The sequence below is a fragment of the Myotis yumanensis genome, unplaced genomic scaffold (assembly GCF_028538775.1).
Source record: "Myotis yumanensis isolate MYYU_CA2020_CCGP unplaced genomic scaffold, mMyoYum1.0.hap1 SCAF_14, whole genome shotgun sequence".
In the NCBI taxonomy this organism is placed as follows: Eukaryota; Metazoa; Chordata; class Mammalia; order Chiroptera; family Vespertilionidae; genus Myotis; species Myotis yumanensis.
In genome coordinates, this window is record NW_027223765.1 from 13543400 (window position 1) to 13567111 (window position 23712).

General features: G+C 41.6%; 1 protein-coding gene across 1 annotated transcript in view; it reads left to right on the plus strand.

Annotated features, from left to right (window-relative positions):
- The first annotated feature begins 1426 nt into the window (after nt 1-1426).
- The window catches only part of GADL1 (glutamate decarboxylase like 1), a 214296-nt gene continuing 192010 nt past the window's right edge, over nt 1427-23712 (plus strand). The window contains exon 1 of the mRNA XM_070391087.1: nt 1427-1496. The gene's annotated coding sequence lies outside the window, so the exon portion shown is untranslated. The remainder of the gene's footprint in view (nt 1497-23712) is intronic.

A 23712-nucleotide genomic window follows, 5' to 3' on the forward strand; every position in this document is an offset into this window, starting at 1 on the left:
CTTGCCCTAGCCTGGTGTGGCTCAGTTGGTTGAACATCATACCATGCACCAAAAGATTGCCAATTTATTTCCTGGTCAGGGCACATGCCCAGGTTGTGGGTTCAGTACCCAGTTGGGGTGCGTGCAGGAGGCAACCAATCGATGTTTCTCTCTCTCTTCCCCCTCTCTAAAATTAATATGCCATATTTTAAAAAAAGATATATCAATACAAATTATCAAATTTAGATAACAGAGATAAAATTAAAAAAAAAATGATACAGTGGAGTACTACCCAGCAATAAAAAGGAACACACAATTGATACAAGCAACAAGGTGGATGAATCTTTTTGTTTATATATATATTTTTATTTATTTCAGAGAGGAAGGGAGAGGAAGAGAGAGATAGAAACATCAATGATGAGAGAGATTCATTGATTGGCTGCCTTCTGCACCTTGGACCGAGCCCACACCCCAGGCATGTGCCCTTGACTGGAATCAAACCTGGGACCCTTCGCCCCACAGCCTGACGCTCTATCCACTGAGCCAAACAGGTTAGGGCAAGGTGGATGAAACTTAAATATACAGTAAGTCCTCAGTTGACATTGTGTCATCACTAGGATCTTGGAACTGTGGCATAATAACTTATCATGGAAACAGTTTTACCGCAGGCTAACTGCTGTAAACAAAAGTTAAGTTCCCGTGTCATCCCATCAGTATTGTGACAAAATGGCTCTGAACAAAACAACGTTATTCAAGGACCTGCTGTATTAAGCTTAATGTAAGAAGCCTAATAAAGGCCATATACAATCTCATTTATTTACTGTTCTAGAATAGATCAAACTATAGCTTCAGAACAAATTAGTAGTTGCCAGGGTTTCAGTGAGGGGAGGGATTGAGTAGAAAGGGGAGTAGGTACAGGTGATGAAGCTGTTCTGTACCTTGACTGCGGTGATAGTTATGCAATTCTCAGTATTTATCAGAACTCACAGAAGTACTTATTGTCCGAAAAAGGGAGTTTTACTCTAGGCAAATTTTCAAAGTAAAATTTTAAATGACAACCTACCTAATTGTTTTTCTGCCCCGCACCATATCCCCAGCCATCCTTTCCACCCATGTTTTCTCACTCATTCTATCTAAGCAGGAAACTGGGGCTGGGAGAGAGAATTATGGACGAGTCATCGTGAGTCACTGCCCAGCAGGGAGTGCTGTGTGTCCTCTCGCCCACAGGGTGCTCCATTACAGTGATGTGCAGTGGGATGTCTGTCTGGTGCACATTTGCTGATTTTGCCGTCCTTTGTCTTTTTCAGGAGGTGGAAAAGAGGATTCGAGTTTGCATGGTGGGGAGAGAAGGCAGCCACAGCACCTCTCCTTTCGATGTGACAAGAAGCTATGAGTTTACCAGGAGTGTGGCTGGACTGTTTTTCTGCTATTCATCACTAAGGAATGTTGGCCAAGTAAGACTACCCTAGGAGCAAGAGACTATTGGGCATTGGCAATATGAAAGGGACTTTGAACAGGTAAGAAAAAAAAAAAAAAAGATACAGTGGTTTCTAGCTTTGTAACTGCAATGTTAGAGAGTGACAGAAACGGATAGTCCGAATGAAGGTCACAGATAAAGGAAAACCACGGGATTTAGCTTTATATTTGTCTAGGTTTCTATAAAACATCCAAGTGGAGAGGCTCTGCAGGTAATACCCAGATTTTGGATTAAAAAAATATATATTTTTTTATTGATTTCAGAGAGGAAGGGAGAGGGAGAGAGAGATAGAAACATCACTGATGAGAGAGAATAACCGATCAGTTGCCTACTGCAAGACCCCCACTGGGGATCAAGCCAGCAATCTGGGCTTGTGGCCTTGACTGGAATGGAACCCGGGATCCTTCAGTCTGCAGGCCGATGCTCTATCCACTGAGCCAAACCAGCTAAGGTCAGATTTTGGATTTGGAGGAGAAGGATTAGGCAAGAGAAGAGATGTAGGATGGCTTCACTTTCAGCACTGAACCCTTCTGAGAGGCTTCAGGTAGGAACGACCTATGCTCATCTCAGCCACACTGATCTAATGTCTTCCCACTTCCTCCTTCTCCACCATGGTCCCTCTTAGTGCCAGACAAGAAAACCTAAGAGGCTGGGACAAAGGAGTTTCATTGCAGCTGCCCTTCCTCCACAATTCTATCTCCTTTTTTTTTTTTTCCTAAATTGATTATGTGATTCAAGTTTTAAAGTTGTTGGACTCTTTAAATGGCCAAACAATTGAGAAGTACACCTGGGATTTAATTTATAGGTATGACTGAGTGGCAGCAGGGAGCGGTAAATGCCATTAAAAGAAGAGCTGATATGCCATGGCACACAAAGCCACGTGGGGAAGCACCAGGGGCAGTCAGGAGGCGAAGGAATGAGGCGAGAGCCTTCATTCCTATAGTGGGGGGAAGCTGTTAGTGAGGACCTCCTTATGGGCAGGTTGCAAAACACAGATGGAGTTTGTGTTTAGAGGGTTTGTAATATGATGCACAACTGCAAAATCACAGGGATGGGATGAATGTAAACAACTTTAGCCATTAGTTTGGCCCATGTTTTCAAGATGCCAAATCATTAATTCCAGGATATCAAACATGATTATTACGAAAGCCTAGGTCAGCAGTGCCCCACCCCACAACAAATGACCTAAAGATACTTGAGAAATGGATACTTATTGTTGTATGCCACTGAGAGTTTTGGTTGTTACACAGCAATAGCAGACCAATACTGCCTCCTTGATAGTTGCAAAGAGTTGACCTTATGCAGACAGTGATGCAGGAAAATAAATGCCCTGACTTCACTCTCTTCTCTCCCTTCAATATCCTCCCAGAGTCCAGAAGACAAAAGAGACCATTAATGTAGTCCAGTTAGCTTAGTCCCCAGGAGTACAGAATAGGGAGGTGGAGGTGGAGAGTGGATCTGGAGGGGAAATGGAGACTATCCAGCTTAGAGACTTAAAAGATAAGTAAGAATTCACTTGTGAGGGGATACAGTTTTAGACTAACAACAGGCATGTGCAAAGGTCCTGGGGTAGAAGCTGCATGAGGCCTTAGGGAAACAGAGAGGTGGATGTGGCAGGAAAATAGAGATCAAGGGGCCACTATTCAACAATGAAAGTGGAGACATAGGCAAGGATCTTTCCTTGCACATCCTTATGGGCCATGCGGATTATTTTGCTCTGTATCTAAGAGGATTTTCAGCAAGGATAGTGGGTGATATAATGTTATTTATGTTTATAAAAAGACACTCAGGTTTGCTGGACCAATAATGGATGGGAGGGGCGGGAAGGAAATATGAGGAGGCCAGCTAGGAGGCCCTGACATTTCCATCTTTAAATTTTCAGTTGTGGCTGCTGAGCCAAGTCATGACATGTAGCATTAAGGTATTGCGGGTGCTGGGGAGGGCCGTTAGGCAGAAAGCCAGGATAGAACTAATAATTGCTTCAAAAGATGGGGCAAAAATTAGTCTGGCCCTTATGGCCTGAACGAGGGACAGGATCTTCTCCAGCGAGAGAGGCCTGCATCAGGAGATAGTCTCACAGAAAGTTACCAAGTGAGTAAGCAGGAGGGCTCTGCTCTGGAGGAACCCACCTGTCCTCCGCAGGGGCCTGAAAATGATGACTCAGGGCCTCTGAACTCCTGCCACGAGGCTTCCTTCCTGCGCTTGTTTGAAGGATGCTTTTCATCTGCTCTTCCTAAGTGCTCCCCAGGAATAACCAGAGCAAAGGAAGGTTTCCGGGAGCCACAGTTAAAAAAAATGCAGGACACATTCCTTCATCTCACCTCCATCTGCAGTGGCTGCTGCCCCTCATTCATTTCTCCTTGCTGGGGCTATCCTCAGGAAAATCTGCAGTTCCCTGTGGGACCGTCCCCCAGCCTTCTGGTAATTGTCTGACAATAGGAGGGAGGGCAGGAACTGAGACCCCTGTGTGGACCACGACTCTTCAATTCCGCATCTCCTTCCCCCACCTCCTTTTGCACTTATGTCTCTCTGCCTTTCCTGTTTTTTTCCCCCTGCTCTATTTGCCTTCAAAGTTATAACTCATGTCCCTTCAATTTCCTGAATGCAATAATTATTTCTGTCAGGCCTAAGAGACACTCAAATTAATGAAATTCCTGTAACAAAAAGAGGACATTTATTAAGTGGAAATTATGCTTAAAGACAACCAAGAGCATCACTCTGGCTAAGGGTTCAGAAGAATGAAGCAATTTTTTTTGAGGAATGTTTAGTTCGGGGGATTTGTATTAAGCATACATATGTTCTGTGTACATAGGCTCCTTGCTTCCTAGAGCAGGTGAAAGGGGTGGTAGCTTTTGGGGGTGAAGAGCCTGGAATCTCAGGGATCAGGTTGGATCCTGCCTGTGCAATGGACTTACTGTGTGGCCTTCGGAAGGTTACTTAATCTCCTTGTCTCCATTTCCTCATCCACAGAATGGCAGTATTTAAAAAATCCTGCTTATGTCATTGTTATAATAAATGAATTAATTTATATCGTGTGCTAGTAAGCATGTTATAAATGTTGCAGTTATTAGCCTAAAATGAGGTCAGTAACATAAATTTACACACATCAAAGAGTTAATCTCATTTTATAAAATTTAAGACTAATGAGGTTCCTTTCAAGAAAAAAAGGTCCAAATATATATACAACTCTTAACTTGAGAAATAAGGGGGTCTTTTTGTTTTTGTTTTTTTTTTAGATCATGCACTCAAAACTTGAAAGTTTTTAAGAGCAGGAAATGCATGTATAATTGTGTTCCAAATTAGGAATTGGGAGCTATAGAATCCAGTATTGCCTAATTAACTCTTGTTCCAAAGGACCACCATGATGTATGAAGAAAATGAGCAATGCCATTTGTGCACTGTATAGTGAGCCAAACTATCTCCAAATCACCCTGGGTGGGAGTTACCCTGTGTTACCTGGGCAACGAGCCACCTGGGACCAGAATTCCTCTCACTTAGTGGAAGAAGGTACATCTAAGAATGGCTTCCCATAGGACCTGGGCCTTCCAACGCCTCAGGAGACAAAGTTCCCTCAGAATCAGAGCAGCCAGCTTTCTCAGACAACTCATATATTTGGCACCCCAAATCCAGACTACTTGGCAATAAGCGCACTTTGTCTTCCTTCCCCCGACTCCAGCTGTGTGAAAATGGACAGCCGAGAGGAGGGAAGAGCTGCTTCCTCTGGAACAAAGCACACATTGTACTTAGCAGATGCCATGGCTGTATTTGTTTAGGCCATCCAGAAACCACTCACAAAGACCCCATTACAATTGCAAGAAGTGTACAGGGGATAATGTCCATGAAAGATAAGAGGCCAGGAAATCAGGAGGGAAAGACTTCAGACTACAGTGTGGGTCTGACACATGGGTCAAGACAGGAGGAAGGCAGGCCGATTTGGAAGGAAGAAGCTCAGACAGGTGCATTGTAGTGAGTACAAGTGGAATAAAGAGCTTACTATAGGTCTACAAAGAGGAAAACCCCATGAGGTTTACATCAGGATGAAATGGGATTAGCTTTGTAGTTCTTATAATCTTCTTCACAGAAGAATGAAGTTTCATTATTATTGGGGATTTGGCTGCTTTTAGGACGCTATCTTCTTTTAACAGGAGTCTGGCCACATCTTTCAAACTCAACACAAGTTCAATTGTCTTTGATTTATGTGCTTGATGAATGATCTTTAGTTTGTCATATTTACAATATCTGAATGGTGGTGGCAGGTTGGTTTTTAAAGAGACATCTTGCTTTAGAAACTATAAATTCCTTTATAATTTGGCTCAAATAAACTCTGAGATAGACTACCAGTTTGAAATTGTGATGCTCGAATTAATGAGGCAACATGTGATATTACTTCTTTAGAAGGCATGTGAGGAAAGTCCTTTGAATCCAGCAATTTCATTCATAGGCAGGAACCCCAGGGAATCTCTCACATATGTGGACAAAGAGCACTGCTCTCAGGTCCCCAGTGCAGCCCTGAGATAGTTTTGGCCAGTCCGATGCAGAGGGCCCACACAAAGTTTGTCCCTCGAGGAGTTCCACACTGGGAAAGATTGCCAGACCCTAGTAACTGTATGATGCTCAGTTATTGGCTGAGAGCTGCTCGAGGAGAGCATGACCTCCCTGTAGATCCCTGAGGTCCTATAAGAGGAAGCTCTCAGCTAACTGCACTCTGCATGGCAGATCTCGCTTGAGGTGAAGTCTGAGAGGTGCCACTTCCTGACTGCCCCACTGGCCCTGAAATGCCTTTCAGTGGACTGATGAAAGATGAGTACCGTATGAATGTCTGTGTTGCTGACCTACCTTTGTGAGTTTACCTTTCTTCAATCGAATCTATTCTTAGTCTTCATTATGTGACCTTGTAGAATTGGTCCTGAAATTAGATATTTAAATGGGGTGGAGGAGGGAGACCTACCCACTTATCATGATGTAATTGACCCAAATAGGAAGGCCACTGTTCCTCATTTCCCTGCTGTCCATAGGCCACTGTGGTGATTCTGGGGCTGTGTAGGAGAAGCATTGCAATGCATGGTTGTGCCTGCACCACCAGTGATCACCTGGGTCTCTTCGGCTTTAAAAACACTCTAATAGCTCATAGAAGGCGCTCCTCAATACATGCTAATTGAATTGAATAATAGGCTTGCGTTTTTAGCAGTCACACAGATGGCCACCTTCAGCGAAATGACATCTACTTAAGTACAATTTGCACAGAATGTATAAGAGCAATGAAGTAAGTGGGTTTTCACTGTATTTAGAACGTTGCTCATATTCTGCAAAGATAGAGAAGACTCAAGAGTGTCATGATGGTTGATATTACAAAACAGTCTTTTAAAAGCAATTTTGGAAGAAAGGCATGAGCAGAGTGCTATGGAATCCCACTTTTATAAATTTTAAGGAGATCATGTAGCATCAAGTACACCCCTCTATCTTTACCCAAAACAGATTCATGAACCCTGCACTAGATGCTGTTTATTCTTCTAACTCTCTTCTGTACTTCAAGGGTTAGAAGTCTGTGAACTATATTCAGTTGACCATTGAACAACATGGATTTGAACTAATGCCTGCTTCCTTCCTTAAATTTCTACAGGCCTTCTTACAATTTTGTGATCACCATATTATCTGTATTAAACCCTATTTTCTTTGAAATACCTTAACTGGTTTGTTTTTTTCTGACTGATAGAAACTTTTATATGATATTTCTCTTAGGAGTTCTCCATCCTTATGTTGACCATTTCCAGAAATTCCATGGAACACTCTAAGTCATAACCACTTAATTCTGGAGCCCTCCATCATCATTAGGACATTTCTTCCTTATATCAAACCCAAATCTGCCTACTTATTATTCTCCTTTGATGTAGTTCTATCACTTGTGACCATTTAAAGTTAATGTAATTCTTCTTCCACATGACAGTTATTCAGATATTTGAGATTTTTTTCTCTTTCTACCTGTTAACCACCTTCCCAATAGTTTCTTCTCCAGGAAGAATGGCCTTAGTTTCTCTGTGATTTCTTTACCCGTTATATCTTCAAGCTGCTAAGAGTGAATTGTCCAGTCATTTATTTGACTCTGATTTATTTAGTTACAATAGTCCCTACACATTTTGGCCAGTACTTGATGCTTTGGGGGTGGAAATAAGGTCAAGAATGAAGGATCCATAAACAAATTAAATTAAAAAGATAGATCTGGGTGGGTGGGGGAGCGGGGACTGCAATGAAGATGGCAGTTCTTACAAAGAGTTCTTATAAACTGACACTAAAAGTCTTCAGAATAAAATCCAAAACTTTGCATAAATAATTAATAAAGTATATAACCAAAATGGCTGACAAATATGAAATAATATTCTCAAATTCAACTAGTATTGGGAAAATAAAAGTAACACAGAGATATCCTTTCACACCCACCAGACTGAGAAAATGACTAAAGGAGTGATAACAGTGATTAATAGTAAGAATATGGGTAAAAATTCCCACCAGTGCTTTCATGACACAAAATGGAGTATTACATTCCCTTAACATGCATTCTGGCAATACCTATTAAAAAAAATAATCCTCTGACCCTAAAATTTCATTTCTGTGAATCTACCCCTAGAAATACAATGCATATTTTGGGAGCATTCTTTGAGAAATTCTTAACCTTCTAAAGGAGAACAAATAGGTACTAAAGAAAAAAAATGGTGAGAAGAATTGTGGGTGTGCCATCAGCCAAGAAGCAGTAATATAAGATGACAGAAATTGGATTTACAGAAATCAGTGGAACTTGGCATTTGAATTTGGACATCCATTAAATCCTCCCCATGGCTGAATGGCATTATCCTGGTAATGAGGCTGCTTAATTAAGCAAAGAAGGTAACTCTAATGCTAAAGACCAGGGACTTAGGCTGTGAGAAGCAACTTCCTGCGGAACCATGAGAGTACCAGGGAGGGGGACAGCACAGCTCAGTGATCAGGTGGCAGTTCTTCCACAGCGGTGACAGTTGCTGAGTGTTCTGACAGCCTTGGAGCAATGCTCAGGCATCCACGCTCCCCATGGACCTGTGCTGACTGCTGCTGATGCATCCAGACAGCAGCAACCATTTGTTTTCTGACAACCCTTTCAACTTGGATGTGATGAGTTTTCCATTTTGTGGCTGGACATTAGAGAGCAGGGGAAATACATGTGAGGTCACTGTAAGGAGCAGCTCCTGGCATTAAGCAGGTAGCCAGGTGGACATTGGTATGCAGCGGACCAGAGGGAGCTCAAGGATGCTCTTTCGAAAAAACGAAGTGGTGGCTGAGCAAATATGGGGCAACATCAGCAGTCCAGCGAGGCCGGGGGTTCATCTAATGCAGCGGTTCTCACCCTGTTGGTCGCGACCCCTTTGGCAATCAAACGACCCTTTCACAGGGGTTGCCTAAGACCATCCTGCATGTCAGATTCATAACAGTAGCAACATTACAGTTATGAAGTAGCAACAAAAATAATTTTATGGTTGGGTCACAACATGAGGAACTGTATTTAAAGGTCCAGAAGGTTGAGAACCACTGGTAATGCCTTATGTTCTTATGGGCTCCCCAGGACAAGCTCTGGTTGGCCAGAATTTCTCAGTCTCTTACTAGGAACTGAGACCCTCTAAAAATCTCAAGAGAAATGGAGCTTATAAAAGTCCAAATGTCCAGGCTGTCACCTGTTCCAAGTAAATCACAATCTCTGGGGGTCCAGACATCAGAATATTTTTAAACTCTCCAGGTGATACCAGTGTGCATCTAACTGTGACAGCAAGTCTTGCTAAAGACAGTTCTGGCTACTGCATTTAAAAACAATTAGGAAACCATTACATGATGTTTCACATAGACATAATGTTGGTATTTAAAATTATCTGAAAAAATAAAAAAATAAAATTATCTGTCTTAAAAGGAGAAAGAATTGTATTTAAACAATAGGTTGTAGCACAGCCGGCGTGGCTCAGTGGTTGAGCATCAAGTTCACATGCTCAGGTTTCGGGCTCGATCCTCAGTGGCGGGACATACAGGAAGCAGCCGATTCATAATTCTCTCTCATCATTGATATTTCTATCTATCTCTCTCCCTTTCCCTGCCTCTCTGAAATCAATAAATTGAAAAAGCTCAGCCTTTGCAGTTTGTTTAAAATATATAAACAACAGGTTGCAGACCCCTTAGCTATAATTTTTTTCCTAAATTAAAAAAAAAAGCCAAGGGCACATCCCAAAACAATTAAATCAGAATCCCAAGGTGTAGGACTTGGGTGCATACCTTTTTAAAGCTCTGCAGGTGATTTCCTAGGTGAATATCAAGGCTTTGAACTACTGTGTTGATCAGAAGATGCTCCTCTTTACCCAGCTTGGTGCTGCTGACGGAGTGGGTGGTCCTAGGGGCCAGATGACCATATTTGTGGGCGTTGGATCTGTAAAGCAAAAGCTTAGCTAGGATCTTACAGCTCTGGGCTGTATGTGGCACTCAAGGCATGTAGAATACAATGGTTATAGACAGTTTAAAAAACCTCTTATAAGTAATAGCATAACTGTCCTTAGGAATGAACTGTGGCTGCAGGGGAGGTCCCTCCGCCCTGCCCCCTCCTGGCCCGCGCCCCCCCCCCCCCCCCCCCCCCCCGCCCCTGGCTGTGACCTTCTGTTGAAAAATGGAGCCAACTGTTGCAGTGGGACTAGGAAGAGCCAGGGGAATAAACACTCCAATTTCTCCTTTCTCCTGCCCTCTGACCTCCTGCTGACCTTTCCCCCTGTGTCCTCTTGGCTCACTCCAACCCAGAGACAAAGGAGCTCATTGATGCAGCCCCCGCAGGGCAGCTTCTGGATCTGGAGGTTGGGAAGTGGACACAGAGAGAGCAACACGAAGTATTTAGCTCACCTGTCTTCACCCATTTGATAGAGCACCAGGCTTTGTGATTATTTTGAGGGTGACAACCTCAAGAGTCTCATGTTTTGGGTTTTGTGCCCACTGAGATGAGTAGGCTACATATCTTAGAGGTGAAAGGAAAAAGGAGAGGTATTTGGAGAAATAGCGAGGCCAACAGAGGACATCAGGACCAGGGGCATGTCCAATTCCCTGGAGGCTCTCAAGAAGGTGGCAGGACCATATCCGGGAAGGTACACAGTGTCTTTGAGAGGACTGGACCCCAGGCACAGGAGCTCCCTGCTTCTCCAAGGATTCTTAAACCCCACACATGTCAGGGAAGTGATGTAACATTTAGATCTTCAGGGGTATGTGCCCCAGGACGATGGCCATAATCAATACAGAGCCATGAAAAGTAGTAAAACCTCTTAGAGAGCGCTTGTTATAAGCCAGGCACTGTTCTTTGCATTTTAGATATTTAAAATCATTTCATCCTCTCAGTGACCCCAGGAGGTACATACTGTTATTCGCTGTACAAATGAGAAAATTGAGACACAGGGAGGGTAGTAGCTTACATAATGTCTCAAAGCTGGTAAGTGCCAGAGGCAGCATTTGATCTCAGGGGGTCTTACTCCATCCAGGCTTTTAACTCAATGCTGTGGTACCATGTAGGAGCCCAGTATCTTTGTATAGCCCCGGGAGTGGGGAACCTCTAGGTTGACTGAAATTCATTTTCCTGCCAGGTCAACAGGATGAGGGCTTCAAGGCAGTCCTAGGATGGTCTGCTCAGCCAGAGGCTGAGAGTCCCCCCAAGCAGGAGACGAGAAGACCTCTGGTCTCCTGGAGGGAATTTGGTGATATTGACCGCTGCTTTTCTGGTCTAGTTAAGCTGGAAACTAGGCTTTGCCGAGACAGAGTTCTTAGGGTCTGAATGGAAGCTCTTGGCTCAACCGGGGCTGCCTGGAGGGTGGGCAGACATGTCAGACCATATTGATGAGAGGAACTGGCTGGGATTCCAGACATAGATGTGATCTCAGCAAGGTAGAGTAATGGGTGTGGTGAGAGAGGGGCGGATGGAGAGAACTCTCATAGCCAATGGAATGAAGAGAAGGAAGACTTTTATTGGATGCTTTCTGCCAACGCCAGAGGAGAGAAGAGGGTTGATAAAGGTGCTGAGTTGTTTCAGATAGACAAGAGTGAGGCGGCCTCCTGTTCTAGGAGAGGTCAGGGGGAGGGTGTGGGTTTTGAGAGCCTGAGCTAGAGAAAAGAGACAGCACAGTAAGCTCAGTTAGAAGAAGCAGAAAGGAAGTGGGGAAGAGTTGCTGGGGTTTCTTAGACCAGGATTCCTCCTGGGGATGAGAGGAAGCTGACATCACCTTCTGTGAAAGAAGCTTGCAGGCCTGACCCATTTGGCCCATGATCTGGAGTTGAGTTTAGCTATTTTGTAGCCTGTGAACCTGAAGTCCAAGTTCATGAAGAATCAGCCAAATTCAGAAATACGCCTCAGCGTGGCCATAAATCTTAAACCTGGGGATATACCCAGAGGCCCCACTGTGATATTGAAGCTAAATTATACATTAAATTCTTTGCCTGGAATACTATGATTTTTCTGTGGCAGACAGGTGCTGATTAAAGGTCATTTGGCAGCCCCTGAAACAGTCTCTCACACCTTGATGGCTGAGAGCTTGAACCCATTCCTTTGTCATTGTTCTGCATTTTGGCTTTAGGCTCAAAGTTGGGGAAGTGGAATACAATGACTGTTTTTTTCCTATGGTACTTAGCAGTTTTTCTTTTTTTTTTTTTTTTTAGCATTTTTTCATTATAAAAGTGATAGATGGTTATTAAAAATGTGAAGGAAATATAGGAAAAAATGGAAGTATAAAAGCATTCTCAGTCCAGTCCACCTACCAAGTTGCGGTATTGTTAAAGCTTCAGTATTTTCTTTCCAGTCTTATTTTCTACATTGGAGAGACTTTTCTAACTTCGTTAAGATCACACTGGATTTATGATTATGTAGCTTAAATTCTTATTTAACACTATGTCATACGCATTTTCCAGATAAGCATCTTTTTCTTAACTTTCAATTTGAAAACATTAAGCTGAAAGAATAGTATAATACTGACTTATCCTTCACCCAAATCCGCCAATTGTTAATATTTTGCCATACTTGCAGTGTCTCTATCTCTGTTACTTATACAATATTATTAATATTATTGCTTTCATTTATTTTTAATCATTTGAGATTGAGTCAAAGACTTGGTGAGCTTTTATTCCTAATTATTTCAGGAGTATCTCCTGGACACATGCGCTTCTGTTATCACAACACAATGATCAAATTTAGGGTATTTAATAGTGATCAATAGCATTATCTTTAAAAAGTTCTTATTTTGTCCTTGCTTCAACTAATGCCTTATATAGCAATATTTTTCCAAACTGGATTCTATCAAGGATAGCACATTGGATTTAATAGGCATGTCTCCTTGGTCTCCTTTAATCTTAATGGGATCCTCAGTTATCTTTTTTTTTTTAACTTTTAAATTTATCTTCATTGTTGAAAGTATTACTGATGTCCCTTTTTTTCTCTCCATTGACCCTTTCTACTCTGCTCCCATTCCCTCCACAGGCCTTCCCTGCACTATTGTCTGTCCATGGACTATGCATATATGCATATGCGTTCATTGGTTAATCTCTCCGTTATCTTTTGATTTGTATGAATTAACATTTGTGCAGAGTACAGTCCTGTGGTTTAGTAGAATGACTCTCAATTAATATTGGTCTGAATCTATGCATTAGAGCCCACAGAGTATACATAGTATAGTTTACCTAAAGACCTCAGCATTAGCTTGCTAGTGGCTTCCAACTCTTTTCCATTATAAATAGAGTCATGTTGAACTTTTACTTAAAGCACTGCAGGCAGTGTTTCTTTAAGATGGGGTTTCCAGGTTGAAATGATGGGATCAAGGATGGGGACCTTTGCAAAGTCCTTAATTCCTTGCTAAATTGCTTTGTGAAAGGATTGTGCTGCCCTGGAATGGTGCTTGGAGATGCCTGCTTGAGACTCATGTTTGACATAAGCTCTATATATTTCATGGCATGATTGCTCACAGAGCTGGGGAGAACTTGGACCAGTTAGATGAGAAGTTACAAATCCAAACACTTACTGAGATCGCCAGGTACTGTAAATGAGTAAAGTGGGCTGGGTAGGGGATGGGGTGAATGGGAGCAGCGACTCTTCACCTCTAGCAATTGCAACCAGGCATTGCAGAAAAGCTGCTGTTGATTCAGTGTGGCCCAATCTTCCTGTTTTTCAACAGAAGCAGGCAACCTGAGTCTTTACTTACAATTTCCCATTTTAAAATGTTGGCAGTTAATTAAAACATTTTTTTAAACCTTGTGTAAGTGAAACAAAACATGTATGTGGTATGGGCATGTCTTGGAAGCTATCAGTCCACAACTATGTTCTAGATTTTTCTTAAAACTTGACATCATTCAGTATTTTTTTTTTTCTTCTTCGCGTCCTATTGTCTTTTGTTTTCCAGGCTCTAGATTTCCAGGGTTTCTCCCTTCATCTCAGCCCAGTGCACTATTCTGTATCTTTTGTGTGTCTTCTTAGTAATAAAAAATTTCCCCTGAACTCTAATAGCAATCTTGTTGAGCTTAGAATATGACAGTCACATTAGAGATATTGGAGGGGATTAGAGTGAGTCTGTCAGTGCAAATTTACCTAGAGACATGGATGCCCTACATAAAGTTATATGTTGTCAGGGTGGTCACAGATTAGATTTGATGTGCGTCAAACCCTGTGTGGCAGAGATATTTACTGGTAGGTGAGTATCTATTTGCTGCTTCACATTTCCTAGTCCCATTGCAGGGAACCTGGATCATGGGGCTAGTTCTGACCAATGTGCTATCGATGATGTGTGTTATCTTTGCAAGGAAGCATTTAGGAGCCAGTGTGTGGTTTTCTCTCCGCCACCATCTCAGCTCTCTTCCCTTTTGTCTGTGACTGTGGACAACATTGTTGAGTCCCTACATGGAGAATAGCTGCCTGGGGATTGGCTAAGGATTGGAACACAGATGATTTAGTGACTAGCCTCAGTCCAGTCATTAACACAAGGAGCAAATGAGTGAGGTATGTCCTCTAACTCAGGGTCTGTCTTGCAGAATAGGCATAAGAAAGGGAGCAAAATTTCATGATACCTCAAGACTAATATTTTCCCAATGCCATATTGCCTTTTCAGAGTTTACTGTCAACATTCAAAATAACCTCCTGATTGAATCAGGCATCAGTATTTCAATTCTACAGAAAAAAAAAAAAAAACTGAGGCTAAGGACTTGTCCAAGTGCTTTTGTGACTTAAAACATGTTCTTTTTCTTTATACTCTCTGCAACAGAAATTGGATGGACACAGAGCACAGTCAGTAGTAGAACTAATTAGTAGACAACTAGAGATATCCTTCATTCTAACAAAATCCCAGGGCAAAGACAGGTGTTATTTTTATTCATTTTTTAATTTTGAAGGTAAAAGTACTTACATGAATAGAAAACAATTAGAGCAATATAAAATTGCAAGAGCCATGTTTTTCACTTGCTTGAGGAATTCCAGTTCTTTCCTCAGATAATGTTTCTGGGAATCAAGAAAGGGAACCCTGCAATTTGAAAGAGGAAAAAGCGGATGACTTTCTGAAGTTTTAAAAAAATCTAATTGCTCTTCATTGGTTCAGATTGGGTGATGTGCCCATCCCTGAACCAATCCCTGAACATCAGAATTGGTTGCACTGTGGTGATTGGCTTTACCTGGGTCACATGCTGCACACCTCAGGCCAGTAGTTCAACCCTATCTAACCTTCTGGATCCAAGTGGGGGAGCCAGAAAGCTAACAAAAATAGAGAATGTTGCCAGAAACGGGGATGGGTGCAGGTAGGCAAAGAGCAGATGTCTATGATAACCCTTTTTACCTCTGGACGTCTCTGGTTTCTGACTATGGTTCATAGTGTGTGTGTTTGTGTGTGTGTGTGTGTTGGCATTAATTTTGTTTCTTTGACTTTTTTGTCTCTGTAAGAAAAATAATGGCACTTTTATCATTACTTTCATATCACAGATCTAATTGCTGCATCTGTATTTTAATGAATCAACATTTTAAAGGGATCTATGCCTTTACAATAGATAATACTGTTTTATCCATTTGATTTTGGTGCTTATTTTTTCTTTTTTCCTTTTTATTGAATTTAATGAGCTGACACTGACCCATGGTTTGGCTAAAATATTTCTAAGAGGTTTAAATGAATGGACAACACAGCGCTGGCACCAGAGTGCTGGGTTCTAGTCCTCACTCCACCAGCTGAGGCTGAGCGAGTTACTGCTCCTCTCAGAGCCTCGGCCATCATCAACTGTAAAATGAAGCATTTGAACACAGTCTCCTGGAAGATTTTCCCAGCTCTAATATGCTAGGATCCTCTGAAGTCTGTATTGTTCAATAAAATCCTCATCCAGAAGAGAGAGGCAGTCAAACGGAATTTCCCCAGTGAAACCAAAGTTTTAGAAATGTAAGTTGTCAATGTAAATTCCTTCCTGGTTTATTTTTATTTTTTGTATTTAATAAATACCAAAATTCTATATTTTAACTAGGGTTTTTACTGCCCTCTTGGTTAATCTAGCAGTGAAATTATACTGTTGCATTTGCAACCGCATCCCATATTTCCATAACAACAGGCTGATAAGCCTTCAGCACGGAAGCTTGATGATTGTTAATATGAATTTACTGGAAATCTATTCTTCTAAACACTTTGTCCTTCCTTTGAAAAGTTGTTTTATTGAGAAAAATTTAATCCATCTGATCATGGTTTAGTTTCTATTGACTCATCATTTTTCCTCAGCAGAAGGGATTTAATTTCCAGAAAGTATTTAAGAAGTGGCTTCAACATTCTTTTCTGCTAGCAAATAGAAAATTGCTTTTTATTTTCCTCTAGAACAAATGGATTTTAAGCTAGAAGTTTCTTAGACCAAAGATAGACTGAATGCTTAGGCTGTGATACTGGGTTTGAACAGAGGAGAATCTCTTCTTAACTTGGCTCAGAGAGGAAGCAAAGTTAATATCCAGTTGGAACACACTGGTACCATTGTAGCAGTTGTTTACTAGTATGGTGGTGTCTGTCTCATGGAAGGGTTCCCGTCACCTTTAGAACAGCATTGCTGGTTAAGTGCTTGCCCTCTTCACATCTGGGCAGCCTTGTGGTGTTTCTTTCCATTCCATTATTCCAGGTGTGGATGCAGTGTGGCCCTTGTAAGGGCAAGGACTCCACATGTCCTTATCCCTTCAGCTCTGCTCAGAAAAAGAGCATGTTAAAGTTAGTGGGGGAAACTAGTGAGGAAGAGTCTAGAAAGAGAGCTAAGCTGGAGCTCAGAGATCTAGGATCTGCCTTGCTCTGACATTATCTGGCTGTGGGATCCTATGCAAGTCACCAACCTCATTTATGCCTTAGATTCTTCAGCTATAAAATGAGGACAATAGGCTACATCCATGGTTCTTAGCCCTTCCATGAGGACTGAGCCACACTGAAATGGTTACTGGTATGTAGGTATACATTTCCATACATAAAATTGGATTTGAAACAAGTTTATTTAGTTTTCTTCTGTGTGAATTTGAACAGAATTTATATGCTAAAAAAATGGCTGCAATAATGTTTCTGGTTCCATATGCAATATCAGGACTTGGTCTTCCTTCACCAGGCGGTGGAGTTGCTGTGTCCTCCCTGTGACACTGGGCAGGCTTTTGTGACTGCCTCCACTATTAGAGCATGACAGAAGTAATACTTCTGACTTCTGAGCCCAAGTCCTAGAAGCAGAACAGCTTCTGCTTGGCTCTCTCACTCCAGCCACTGTGACACCTCTGTGTTGGAGGGACCAGATGGAGACAGAGGTGCTGGAGGAGCCCCAGCTGTTAGAGGCATCCAGGCACCAGTCATGTGAGTGAGCCAATGTTCAGATGACTCTTGCCCTAGCCATGGTCTGTGTACAATTACCTGAGAGACCCAAGTGAAAACCACCTTGCTGAGCCCATCCAGTGCCCAGCAAAGTGTGAGGTAAAGGTAAAATAATTGGTGTTCCTTTAAGCCACTGGGTGGGGATGGCTTTTTATGGAACAATACTTAACGGAACAACTTCTGTATCACATTCTTTCCACTGGGTGACAAGAATAAAGCTTAGCCGTTTCATCATGCTGTTCTTTGTTCTATAGAATTGACTGAATTGGGAGCTGTTACATTGTGTTTTGCCATCAAGGAAACATCTGGTCATGCTGTCCTTGATGTCATCATTTACCTATGCTTGAGGTTCCTTGTTTTTGTCTAAACTGCAGTTATCAGTGCATGGTGGTCACTTTTGTCTTTCCTCTTCCTAAACATAAAACTTTTCAAGTCTATTAACTTTCAGAACTATATTTGTACCACTCTCAGGCTCAGGGCACACATTCTATGGCTCCACTTTGGGCTTCTGGAAACCACTCCCTTGTACCTCTTGAGTGGGAAAGACATTTTTGCTGCTCCTGCTGCCCCATAATGTCACACAAGAAAGTGTGAGGCTCTCAGAAGGCTTCCAAGACAGTATTTTCCAGATATCCAGGTTGCATTCCCTGAACAAATCATTAAATCAATATAGTAGTTTACAACCAGCATTAAAAAAGAATTTTAAAAGAGTAGGATAGATTTAAAGGATAATATCAGAATATACTACACATAGTTAAGGGAACTGTGATGGCTAATTTTATGTGCCTACTTGGCTGGACTAAAATGCTCTGATCTCTGGTCAAAAATGTCTGGATGTTGCTGTAAAGGTACTTTTTAGGTAAGATTAATGCTCAAATCGGTAAACTTTAAGTAAAGCAGATTAACCACTACAATGTGGGAAGACCTCATTCAATCACAGAAAGCCTGAAGGAAAAGACTGACCTCATCTGAAGAGGAAATTCTTCCAGAACACAGTCTTTGGATTCTAATGACATCAACTCTTTCCTGGGTCTCTTGCCTCCCAGCCCACCCTGCAGATATCACACGCACACACGCACACACACACACACACACACACACTCTCTCTCTCTCTCTCTCTCTCTCTCTCTCTCTCTCTCTCTCTCTCTTCTGCCTCCCTGGAGAACCCTGACTAATAGCTATTCTGTTATGAATCTTTGATTTCATTTATATACACATACACATGTACTGAGTTATATAATACATGTTACTTACTGTGAACCATTCAAAATGTTTGGAAGGTGCCGTCTCCCCTTGACATACCCTCAGACATTTCTATTGTTGCCTTTCATGCTGGGATATTGTCATCTCATTAGGGTTTTCCCAGGGCTATTGACTCTACAATCATCTCCAGGGTTTGTTTGTTTTTATCACCCCTCCCTCCTTTCCCAGGTTTCAGCTGAGCAAGGGGATAGTAAAGGGACAGACCCAGGTGGTGGAGGAGGGATTAAGATAGGATTTCTTGTCTGGTTCCTCTCTTCTTCTGACATTACCCTTCCCGTAACCCCTTCCCCATTCTTCATGTCTTCAGAAATCGTTTCAAACTGGGTAGGTATGATTGGGTCCACTACTACCAGCAGGGTGAACTTGGATAAGGGACTTTTTCCCTTGAGCCTCAGGTTTTATCGTCTGTTTCATGGGACATTAGTGTATGCCTCATACTACTATTGAGCAACTGACCAAAAGGAACAGTGTCTGATACATCTTTAATATGCACTATATCTTCATTACCTCTTCTTTCTCACCTCCACTTCCTTGGCCTTTTGACTCTTACTTGTTGATTTGGGAACTCTGAGCCTGCCATAGGAATTGTGCCTAACCTCCTATGAGTAAAATATGTAGACACCAAGTGATGTTAGATGTGCATCACGCACAGATACTACCAATGAAAGCCCCATCCAATGGCAGCGACTGGCCTCACCAGGAATGCCTCGGTATTGATCTTCTTTTCTGAGAGTGCTGGAAATAGGAAGGAGAATCACACAGGAAGCCAATGTTATAGGAATCCCCTTGATTGAGTGGGAGCCTTGATTATCTTCAGTGGATGCTTGCACATCACTACAAATTTAGCAATGGTTCTCTCTGGTTATTAAAATAAAAGGTTTATAATCTTTTCCAGTTTAGTTGGGAGGCATAGAATGATAGATGAGGGATGGTTGTCTGAAGACAGCTGATTTCACAAGTCCTCTTAGCAGATATACACCAAGGTGGGCTTTGTATAAATGACACCATGGGAAGAAAAGAATACCTTCTGGTATGTTGCTGGTTGACACCTGCTCTTCTCTCCTGGGAAGGGGTGTTTCTGCCTATTTAGATGACAAGTCATGAATGGTATGTAAATTTGTGTCCAATGCTGACCACATTGTGGCTGTTCAATACATGAAAAATCGTGTTTCATTCGGGATCATTGGTCTATGCCCTAGATTTCAAGTACCCACTTTTTTTCTGCATTCACCATCCCACTGCCACTCATAACGAATGTGAAATAATTAGCATAATAATCCCTTTGAAAATTATATTCACCAGTTTAAATAGCTTTTGCCATATATACAAATGCTTTGGGTGAATAGAGTTATTTAATAGTTTACATCTAGTTTCATTTGGATAATAGAGCATTGTTCAGCTATGGAATGACTATGTGCCCTTTTCATATGCCCTGTGAGAAACAGAATAAATAGGATGTTGTGTTTACACCGTGTCTGTACTCCTGAGCAGGGAGCTCAACGCAGGTCATGTGCATTTCATTTATCTTCTCAGCATCCTTGGGCTAATACAGAACATTCTTCTACTTTCTGGTATAGTTCCCTCTTCTTTCATTGACCTTTGTCTCCTCATTCTTGACTCTCTTCCAGCCCCCACTTCCCACAACTAACTTCCATAGTTTTCCTCTATTCACTTTCCTCCTTCCTTCCTCTGTCCTTTCCTTTTTGAGAATGGCCATCTCCTTTAATAGGGTTTGATTTACTGGGCAGATTCTATGCCAGCACGTCACCTGAACATTAGGAGAATAAGCATTGGCTTATGGTTGTAATATAGCTGTAATAGCTAAGCTATCCATTGGAATGTATAAATGACATACAGATCAGATAAGGGAGAAAGTTCTATCAGTGTTGCTTATTTAATTCCCCCCTCAAAAATAAATAAAAAGAAAGAAAACAATTTAGCATAGGGATCTAAACATATTTTACTACATTTGTTTTTGGCATCAAGGATCATTTCAATAGAGAACAAGATTTAAAGAAATGGAGTAGCAGATACAGATTTACACAGTCTTTGCAAAAACTCACTGTGATTTATTCCTTCCCTGCCTTTAATTGTATTTTCTAAGTCTGCAGTGATTTGTTCCCAGTGCATTTTGAGCCATCCTGGCTTCCGAAGGACTGCCCTCAGCAAACAGGTCTGTTTGTTATGAGGTTTGCCATTTTGGCTTATCCCTCATGCCTTCCTTCCATGATTTTGCTTTATCAGAGGGATGGCCATCCAGCTCTCTGAGGGGTGTAGCTGCTGTCCAGTGCCCACCAGGGTGTTTGACCTTCAAAAGAGCCTCTCATCAAAGCTTTTTTTTTTAAGCCAGAGTAACAGCTGAGCCTTTCGTCTCTGCTTTTCCCTTTCCCATGGGTCTGTATATTCCCACGACACCTTCTCATCATGTAAACACACAGCTTCATATTTTCTTGTTTGAAAAACGATTCTCTCTCATCAGCACCAGCTTCGTGAGGCACTGTCTTTGAATCTAAAACGGCGTAGCACAGAATGACTGATGTCTGTCTATTTTTAAAGAACAGCAAGCACGTTTACTTCCTTTTGCAAATTTCTCGAAGGGACCCTGCCCCCAAAACATTCAAACCAAAAGGAAGCCAGTTCATTTGTGGCTTCCTCTTAATACACTTTAAAAAGGAATGAAATAAAAATATATTAAGTTGTAGGTAACGGGAATAAAAAAATATTAGCTTATAAATGTGAGATTCCTTCTCCCCGTCACCACCATCAAAGGATAGAAGATTCTACCCTGGGACTCTGTCATTGGTTGTACAGGACCCAGTGCATTTGTGAGGATGTCTTTGCTTACAAGTAAGAGAAACCTGACCCAAATGGGCCGGAACAGGATTTGCAGTCTCGCAGTTCTGGAGTGTGTGGGTAGGATGCTCCAGACTAGGGCACTCAGGGAAGCAGTGGTCCTCTGGGCTCTTTCCTACTGTTTCAGATGCTCCCCCTATTACCAAGTGTTTGTCCATAGCAACTGTGACAACTCCTTCTCTCTTGGGAGAAGAAGGGAAGATGCGACAGGTTTTACTTCCTCTACCATGGACTTGAGGCAAGAAGAAAAGTGAGACAGATGGTGAGAGACGAAGTGGACTGACACCATCAAGTCCTGGGCCAGAGCAGGGATGGTAGAGGAGAGAAGGGAGGCTGCACAGACCGAATTGGAAAGAGAAATATCTGGACTTAGAATGAAAGAGAGAAGAGGCACTTGAGGGCATTAGCCATGCATGTCAAAGACATTGACAGCTAGAGAGAATGGGAAAGAAAAACTGAAAGAAGTTTAGCTTTGTGTTAGAAATATACACACCTTGGGTGTTTTCATGAAAGATTGGAAATTAAGATTTGCATTGATTTTCAATTATTTTGGTTACTGGAGTACAACAGATACTAAAGGTTGATTTGCTCAGCACTTCTTGTGCCATTCTCCATTACAGAAAGGGTAACAAAATAATTTATCACCCAAACACTTGAGGCTGAAAGGGGACCCTATTAGTGATTATGCTGGTATTACCAGAGGAAACCAGGTCTTGCCCAAATAAACTAAGACATGATTTATTCCAAGAGTTGATAAAAAAAAAATTAGTTAGAAATGCTGCTAGAATGCTGGAAAGAGAGATCTCAAACTTCCAGCCTCCCATGTCCCTAGCATGGTCAGGTTTTACAGTCTTGGTGTATGAAATAGAGGCAGGAATTCCTGAAGAGGTCTTGCCTGCCTAAATCAGTCAACACTAGGGAACAACTATGGCTTATGTCCCTTCCTCCTGCTCGGATGACACACCTGGTGCCTGGAGATGCAACAGCCAATGCATGAGCATTAGGATGAAAGCGAAGTGCCCAGGACAGTAAAGAGATGGATATTCATGATTTCATCGATCTGCTTACCTCTAGACTTCTTATAACAGAAACAAAATTAACTTTAATTTATTTAAGCCAACCTAATAGGATTTCTGCACCTCATACCCAAATGCAATTTTTCTGATACAAGGACTGGTGTTTTGTTTTGTATGTTTTTTTTTTAAATATCAGGTTGTACTGAGATAAGTAGGTTTATATGGCAAACACATCAATACTTTTTCTGTTATAAAAGAACTATACATTGTTTGAGAAGATAATCTAAATCTCATGGTTTGTTTTATTAAATTTGGGACATTTTCAAACACACACAAATAGGCAGAACAGTACAATGAATCCTAATGTACTGAGCTTCAATAGCTACTGTTCTGTTATTATTGTGGATGTATTTTTGTTTTAAGCACATTAACATTCTATTGAAGGATACACAGTATAAATGTGGCAGTCCCCTCTCAGATCTACAACTGGAGAAACAGAAGGGAAAACTTTAAATATTTTGCTAAAGTAACCAAAAAGAATGATCAGAAGTGAGAATTTGATTCATAGACTATTGATTCTAGGTGATGCCAGGCCAATAAATCCCTGCTAAAAACCAACACCTTCACTTTGATCTGTCCTATAAATGACAAAGTAAGGCAAGGTGTTAGAAAGCCCTGAGGTCATTACCAGTCATGCTGTCTTAGACCCCTCACCCAACCTCTCTAGGTCTCAGCTTACTCATTTGTGGAAGAGAGAATGCTCACCTCACAGGCGGAAGTTGTGACAGTTCAATAAGGTAATTCTAAAGTTCTTTGTACAGTAATTGATATATAGTAAATGCTAATGGCTGATAATTATTGCCATTGTTATTATTAACTCAGTTTTAACTTGCATGAGCTTCTTCTCTTTTTTCTTTGGACCAGGGGTGAGTGGGGAAGACTGTAGAATGACAAGAAATATAAAAGTATCTAATCCCATAAGCTTCATGAAAGGGTACATTATAGAGTGGAGGTTGACAATCAGAACTCCATTGTCCATACCCAGAGATGAAGTTGCTTCTACCAAATAGAGAGAGGTAGTCACTATGGATCCAGATGGATAGCTGGTTGCAGGTCTATTTGTTCTAAGCTACAAAGGTTGTTCAGTGGCTGTAGCAATGAGTGCTTGGGGGGGATGTTGATTTCTCCGATCAGAAGAAAGTTTCTTACAACTGGATCCTAAAAGGGAATCATTTGGTTTTGTAGACTTAGAAATATTTAA